This window comes from Uloborus diversus, unplaced genomic scaffold, assembly GCF_026930045.1.
Source record: "Uloborus diversus isolate 005 unplaced genomic scaffold, Udiv.v.3.1 scaffold_12, whole genome shotgun sequence".
NCBI lineage: Eukaryota > Metazoa > Arthropoda > Arachnida > Araneae > Uloboridae > Uloborus > Uloborus diversus.
In genome coordinates this window covers 11,275,334-11,284,147 of record NW_026557876.1, presented here as the reverse complement: position 1 = coordinate 11,284,147, position 8,814 = coordinate 11,275,334, and positions in this window count along the sequence as shown.

Here is an 8,814-nt window from a genome sequence, read left to right as displayed (position 1 = left end):
AAGGTTGCATTTCCCTTTTTGATGATACTTTAGGGAGAAAAAAAAGATCAAAACAAAGACAGCTGCAAAATTAAAATCCGAAGTAGGAGATAATGAAGATGATTGTGATGATAGGGATACAAAAGCACAGCTCAATCTGAAAGAAGCTTAGTTTACTGGACAAAGAAGTAGATTTTTTCATTTCTTCTCAAACTTTTTAAGAGATACAATTTTTTACAGAGATTCGAAATCGATACAAAGTTTTTAAATACTGACCTTGATGAATGAATAGTGTGAAAACCAATATTATATTAAAGCTAAAAAGATAGTAAACAGTTTAAGGGTTGTCAATGTCACAGCTGAAACAGGTGTAAAACTAATTTCTAACTAACGATAGTTTCTATTACAAGCTATGTCCGAATGCAGGCACATTTTTCCACATTCATCAAAATCTGTCATATCGAAGCCATTACCACTTTAACTTCTCAATGAAAAGTAATGACATAATGATGTATAATTTAAGTGTAAGCAATAAAACGTATTAGATTTTTTCTTTTCTTTTTGTAATTTTTTAACTCTGCCTTCTCTTCTAAACTGCTTAGTTATTTTATTTTAAACCAACAATTTGTTGCATTTAATATTTAAAGTACCTCCAAATGAAGCCTTTTTTAATGGATAAATTAAAATCGACAATGAGCAAATAAATGTAATTGAAAATGGTAATGCTTTAGATCTTTGTATGAAAATTCCTTATTGATGGTATCTTCCGTGACCTAACCTGGAAAATGTCCAGTACCATTCTATAAATTTTGTTTAAGAAATGGATAAGATTTCTCATCACGAGAGAATAAAATTTCCTATAAAATGAGACCAGAACGAAGTTTTTAGGATGAAAAGTTTTGGTTTTAAAGAAGAAAAACTACGATTCTTTGCTAAAAAATCACTGTTTTTTCTTAACTTTGGCCTCTTTGCGGCACATGTTAATATTATCGGATTGAGCTGAAACTTTGCAAATCATGTTTTCTAGTCCATTGGCACATTTTAGGGGGGTGCCGCGGAAGAAATTCGGAAATAGATTTTTTGTGACCATCCTAATGTGCAATTTTATATAAACTTAACTATTTATTCTTTAAATATCACTCTCTTTTTCTTTCACTACAACTTAGAGATTATGTATGATCGAATAGAGTGGAAGCAGTAACAATTGCTGATATTTGTTGTATCTCATACCAGACAGCAGGATCTTCAGGTTTTCATTTAAGCATGTCGTTTATTTTTGTTGGTACGAAGCATTTTATTTGTACCGGTTCTGCCCAAATTCTGATCATTATTCCACGAAAAATATCATCATATTGTACATTTGCCACATTGCATATTGTGATGTGTTGCTTTTTCCCTGGAAGTATTTTTTGTTACCGCCACAAGTAATGAAATTGTACACTATTTAGACTCTGAAGTACAGTCGGACCCTGATTTAACGAATTAATCGGGACCAAAACTTTTATGCGTTAAATCGGGGTTGTTCGTAATATCGGGGTGCGAAAAAATATAGAAAAACTAGTTTGTTGTGGCCATCACGAAACTTTCTTCTATATTTTTCTTTTTTTTTTTTTCTGATCCCGGCCCATGCTTGACGAGGAAGCAATATTCCCAACAAAAACAAAATGACACATGCAAAAACTTGACGACTATCCCAATGTCTGAATTATTGCAAAAGCAAAGCAAAGAGCGAAAATTGAAAGTTATTTTAAAAGCCTTGCTTGAATGAATTACAAATATTTTATTTGTTAACAAACATAAGATGGCAACAGTTCAAAATTTTAAATCATTGAGATAATATTTCCTATCATTTCCATACAATTAAAATCACGAGAAATACGCAGACGACAATCTATTACGATTTATCTTTCTTATTGTTGCATTAATAAAAATATTTTTATTCGCAACAAAAAAATTAAAAAAAAATCAACACCTCTTGGAGCGATCGGCGTCAAAATAGAACCAAAGCCTGTTTACATATGGATTCACATATATTCCAAATTTCAACCAGAACGTAGCATTACTTCTTGAGATAGGGCACTCAAAATGGAAAAAAAGAACAGGTGATTCCGCTACCCCCCTTTTAGCTGTTGACACAAAAATAAAATCAGTTCTTATACCCACTAAGGGCTACTTGCCGATAAATTTTTCTTTCATTCCGTTCATTATTTCTTGAGATACAGCAGTCACAATTGACGACAAAAAACGTTCTACAGCTCAACCCCCGTTTGAGTTATTGACACCAAAATTGAATCAGCACCTGTTCCTGTTAATACCAACATATGGACCAAATTTTGTTTGATTCCGCCAGTAACTTCCTGAGGAATAGCAAGCACGCGTAACTCGAAAAACGTCCCATTGCTCCACCCCCCTTGGAGGAATTCGCGCCAAAAACTAATGGGCACAAGTTCACATAGTGGCACATATGTGTACTAAATTTCGTTCGATTTCATGCGGTAGTTTTTGTTGTAGAGCGGCCACAAAAAACTGGTCACACACAGACGTGACACACATACATACACACACACATACATACATACACACACACACACACACACAGACAGACAGACATTTTCCAAAAATGGTCGAAATGGACTCAGCACACCTCAAAACGTTCGAATCCGTCAAAATTCGAAAATCGAAAATTTGCACGAATCCAATACTTTCTTCTATATATTAGATATAGAAGAAAGTAAAAATAATTTCTCTTATCTAAAAGCCTCAATAGGCAATAGACTTATATCCAGCAGTTTTCTTATTATCCCGATATTTTAAAGTACTCATAATCCTAATGCAGAAATGAATTTCCATTATGTAAAGAAATTTAAGCAATTTTTTGTTCAAAATGTTGCAACTCATGAAAATGATCACAAACACAAAATATGGAAACACTTTTTAACTTCAATAAACGTTTAGTTCTTTCTTGCAAGTAATTTCTCTTTGAGTTGTGAGCCAAAACAATATTTCACCGCTTGAGAAAAATAGTGACACGACTCAAAAAAGACAGAAAATAAGATTTTCAACTGATAATACAGTTTAAATAAATGGATCTGTTATTTGGAATAGAGGCACACGTCGTAGATAGCAAAGTTGCCGGCGGATGGCAACTTTGATTCGAGTCGCACTCCCTCTTATATTTTCCCTTTTACGTCAAAACAATTGTGGGAAACAGTTTCGTATAATTTAAACAACGACGGTTGTTGCCGACTTGCATCCGAAAGTGTGAACCAGCACTTGTACAATTGTCCGAATCAGAAGAAAATTTTCTTTAGAAACTCAAAATGTACTTTTACCAAAAGAAAACATTTATTTAAACTAAAAAACATTTAGGTATCTGACACCAAGTCTAAAATTTATAATTTTCTTCAAAGAATGGATTTTTCTTTCTATATATTTTTTAAAAAATGTGTAAGGTAAATTTTAAGAAATTCTAAAATTGAAAAATACAAACAGCCAAGTACGTAATTAGCATTAAATATTTTTTTTTTTTTTTGCTCTCCTGCAATATCTAAGCATCTCACATAGCACTCAAAGATACGGATTTATACTAGTTTAAGTTACTTTTTTTAAATGTTGTGTTATTCATTTCCAAATGTTGATGTGAAAATGTGTTTGCTAATAATTTTTGAACTTGATATTTTAATTAAACTTGTAAGCCATTTTTCAAAAGATAAATAAAAAAATAATTAAAATCTCTTGGGGTGGCATAGAGCTAAATTCGGCTCTCGTTTTGAGGTATGAAATTTTGTGAAGAGGCCCTTTTTACTGTTTAAAATTTTGTGAAGGGGCCGCAAAACGAACCCAATTTGTATCTGTATCGACCCATGATGTTGATGCCATTCATAAATTTTCATAAGTTAAATATTGTTTTAATTCAGCCCTGTTCAGGAGTTGGATTAAACGTAACTATTTTATATACTTTCAAAGATGCAACTTAAGTGTTTAACTTTCTTTGATTGATAGCAGTGATGGAGGTGCAGCCATGAATTCTGCTGTGTGTTCCATATTTCGTTCTGGTTCTTTACAAATCTCTTTCAGGCCCAGCGTGACCTTGAAAATTTCTGCACGAGATGCAAGGAATCGGAGGCAAAATTACGATCCCAGGCCACGAATGCAGGCCTCCAAAAAGAGGAGACTGGCAAGGAACAGCAGGTACTGATTGGGAGTTGTGAATATCTTTTTGTCGTCCAATACAACTTGTGATTCATGACAGAAGTCCAGTTTAGAAAGGCTTAATTTGCAAAATGTGAACAGTGATCATGAGTTTCTGGAGGAAGTTTTTTGTCTTTGTGATACCTGCCCTTTATTGGTAAACAGCTCTTATGCTAACTTGCGCAGTGTCTGCTCCTCTCATTAATATTTTTTAAGCCCCATTTCCTTTCTTCTCCTCTTTTTCCCTTCTCCTCCTCTGTTGGCGGGCCCCCTCGAATTCCTTCTGATTCTCAGATACTGTCGAGACTAATCAACGCGTTCGGGGTGGTTCAGTTTAAATTTTTTGTGTAAGAGCTAAGGGAACTACTATTTACAATCTACATGCAATACAGATTCAAAAGATTCAAAAGGGCTTCTGGTTCTCTTCCAACAACAAACCGTCCATTGTTCACTCGAGGACGCTAACAATCACGGTGCTTCGATTAGTGCTAGCTAGGTGGACAAAAGTTCATTCGAAGTTCTAAACTTTGGTATTGGGATGATGCAAACAATAAACCAAAACGTGATACTTAGTTATTTGTTTTTATCTTACTCCCTTCCGTCACATGAGTAATAAGGTTCAAAGACACGTTTCCATTTGTAATAGAATAAATCAGTTGAGTTCCAGACATCATTTCATCACACAAAATTAAAATGTTCCTAATTTCATAAGATTTTATTGTTCAAGATGGATATAATTTACACTAGTAAGTGCTTTTCTTTCTTAATTTAATTAATCCATCTGAGGGTTAAACAATGTTATTTTTTTTTTGAAAAGATGAACGAAGGATGTTTCAAGTGATGGTAATGGCTTGTACCCATTTGTACCCGGGCGAAATTTTGTGTAAATAGTAGCTGCAGCTTTCCCATTATCAATGAGACGTATTAGAGCTCCCTTTCCCCAATTTAATGACTAATTTTTCGAAACTGAAATTCTGAAAATGCAGTTTTAGACTAATTCGATGATGTTACGGGCAGGGCGGTTCTGGGGCTCTCCCCCAAAAACTATTTTGAAATTAAAGTCTTAAAAAACGAATTTTTAAAGAGACCTTCATTTGCATTAGGTGGAGGGATTTAAACGCTCTCCACCTAAAATTTTTCGAAATTGTAGTTTTTGCTTTTTCAGACTTCATACGGAAGCAGTCGGACCCTCGTCCGAAATTTTTCGCAGCTGAAGTCTTTAAAGCGCGACTGTGGACCATATTTGGTAACGTTAAGTTTGGCCGTTTTTCAAAATTGAAGCTCCACCAAAAGCAATCTTAAACTGTTTTCGATGCTTTCAGAAGGCAAGGCGGTTGGTAATTGTCCCCAGGAAATTTTTCGACATTGAAGCCCTTAACAACCAGGTTTGAGAAGCTCGTTAATAGTTTTAGTGGGTGGAGGGGGATTGAGAAGTGTTGCGTTTTGAAGACTTTCTTATTAGACTAATAGGAAAAAGAAAAGAAAAATGGGGAGGGGGATAAAATAGGTGTAGTTGGACGTAATTAACTGATCAATAGTCAGTAACTTTCGATTTTTTTTTTATTTTAGGGTTATTTTCAAAATCAAATCGGATTTTTTCCCAACATAAGGCAATTTTTGGAAAGGAGGAGCTCGAGAATCTTTCCCTGAAAGGTAAAACGCAATTTCAGGTCATCTTTGGAGACGTTTAGACGTAAGGAACGGTTTTAGGAATCTTCCTACGAAATTTTTCAAAATTGAAATCTGAAAGGCAGAATTTCAGACTATTTTTTGTAGTAATCTTAGTGAAAGGGTGTTGGTTCGGGGACCCTCCTCCAGAAATCTTTTGAAATTGATGTCCGAAAAAGGCCTGAATAAATGCGTTTTTAGGACATCGATTTCCATTGTTACTCCAACCGAACAGCTAAAACTTATTTTAAATTCCTTGCAAGTGACAAGAGTTAACGAGAGAAACGTTTTGACAGGGTTCGTACAGGTCATGAAAATCCTGGAAAGTCATGGGAAAAAAATAAACAAATTTCAGACCTGGAAAAGTCATGGAAAATTGAAATTTTCAGTCTAAGTCATGGAAATTTATTTTCAGTCATGGAATAATGGTCTGGGAAAAAGTAACAGTAGCTAAAAAGAGCATTAGAAATCTTGAGTGATTTAGTATTGCACCATGAAAGCTTTTTAAACTGGAAAATTGAACGATCTCAAAAAACATTGCATCCAAGTTCATTTCCATCACTCCTAAGTCTTTATTATAAAATTTATCAGAGGTTTTGGACAATCTTTAGTCATGCGATATAATACAAAAATAGGGGAGTTCTAATGCTCAAAAACAGTAGTGCCCAATATACGGCTCGCAAAACTATTCCATGCGACCCGCTGGTACGTTCAGTGTCCTTATTCAAACATGTTCTGGAATTTCTGAACCAATCAATTTATATGCATTTGAAAATGTACAAATAAGTAAACAAGTACATTTAAATCAAAAGATTTATTTACTATGAAATGTTTTTAATTATTTTTTTTAAATAAATATCTATTTTAGAAGCATGATTTTACTAAAGAATGTGGCTTTATTTTAAAGAACCAAAAAATTGTCAAGTTGACACTAAAAGGCAGCTTTTGAAGCAAATTTATTGAAACTTAGTAGTGATTCATTCAACCTTTTCCCCAATCATTATCATTCTGCCTGTTTATAAAAAAAATTGTCGACATTTAAGCATCATTCACTAGTTTTACTTAACTTAAACTTATATGATGAAAACAGGTAAGAATTATTCAGTTTTTTAGGTGTGCACTGATATTTTTTCAATCAGGTATTGGCATTCATATAGAAGTTTTGCTAATGCTCATTTCAAAAAAAAAAAAAGGCAAGTTTGAAATTAAATAGTACTATTCTCTTCATGTAACAAGGTCATGAAAAAGTCCTGGAAAAGTCATGGAATTTTTTCATCCAAATAGAGTATGAACCCTGTTTTGAAGACCCTTCTTTTCAAACTGATTTTTTTTCTTAAAATAACTTTGCTTCCCCAAGACAGGTTCTTTTCTTAAGTAAAGGGTATGGATCCCCTGACCCCTTCTGAACACCATCGCCAATCGCCTAGTGCCATCTGACGCAGGGGTTCCCAAACTTTAACGATTCAAAACGCCCTTTGAACAATTAAAAATTTCTCACGGCATCCTAATCTGGTTTTATATACATATTATTGTTACCATGGAACTCTTTCAATCTGTTTCGTGTTTCGGGTCATTCCCAGCCTTCTGTGTAGACCTCAATTGTGTTGCATGTTTCTGTTGGCCTGCCAAAAAAAAATTACTAAATTTTTAAATATGTTTCCAATGCAAAAATGGAGAAAAACCCCTTTGCACGTTTTTAATCAATATCTTCGTTAATTAATGTCATCCGTAGACGTGACCTAGCTAAGAACACTCAATCAACTCTCCTTTCGAACAATTTTTTTTTCAAACTCTGTCCATCTGTTAAGGCGCTACAGTGCCACAGACAGGTCAAACTAACAGGTCATAAAAATGAAAAAAGGAGCCAAGATCAGTCAAAGTGAGGTTCTGCGTAGAGGGGTCACCGATAAAAGAGTTAAGGGGGTACCGAGTTCCACAGCAGTTCTTCAAGAATGCCGGATTCTTCTATTTTCGATGAGTCATTTTGAAAACAATTTTTAACTTTCTTTGATACCGGATCATAAACTTCCGGCGATTTTTAGTCATCAATAAACTATTTTCAAAATCTTTGAGTGCTCCGGACTATAAACCATTTTTTTCCAAGTCTTTAATCCATTATGAAAGAAAGTAAAAAATTGTTCACATGTCTGTTTTGTTGGGATCATTTGTTTTTTGAAAGCTACTCAAAACTATAGTCTGTATTTTAACTTAATGGTCTTTATTTATTTATTTATTTTTATTTATTTATTTTTTTTATTTTTTTTGCAGTCCCCAAATGTAGGGACAATTGAAAAAATAGGGAACTCAATGTTTTAACTATTCGTCTTGTAATCATCTCAAGATGGCAAATTCAAGCTTCAGATTTGCGAATTAAATTACTTGACGGATCATTTTTCACTTTAATGGAACTTTTAGTATTGCTACAAGTCCCGTTCTGTTTTGAAAATTAACACATTTGAGTTTAAGCATTAGCAGCCTTGTTTTCGCAAGGTTTGGCAAACGGTTTTGTTTTGATTTATTTGAGGAAACATTTCAAAATCGCGCCAGAAGTTACAGTCAGTCAGCGTAAAAAAAAAACTTTTCAGATCTTAATAGCGTTATAACTGTAAGGGATGAATTCATAAAATTTAGGATTATTAATCTCAAAGCTCGAAATGGTCCACGTAAGGTAAAAGGCACACTGGCAGATGCGTTGCCTGATTTCCGAACCCGGCTCACACACTGCCGTGTGTCCTAAATTTTGTCATAATTCTGTCGATAAAACGTAGGCTCAAATACATCGACACTCGATCTTTGTCCTTCATTTCTTAAATCAAGAAAATAGCGGTAAAGGGGATACTTGCAAAGAATCACAATGAAAAACTTCCTCGGTTCTCTTCCATGGCCCCCCTCTGGATCCACCACTGAGACAGAGAGAAAGTCTATTTCATCTCCTGGTCTCTATGGGAGTCATTACTTGAGAAGCGATGTAGTATC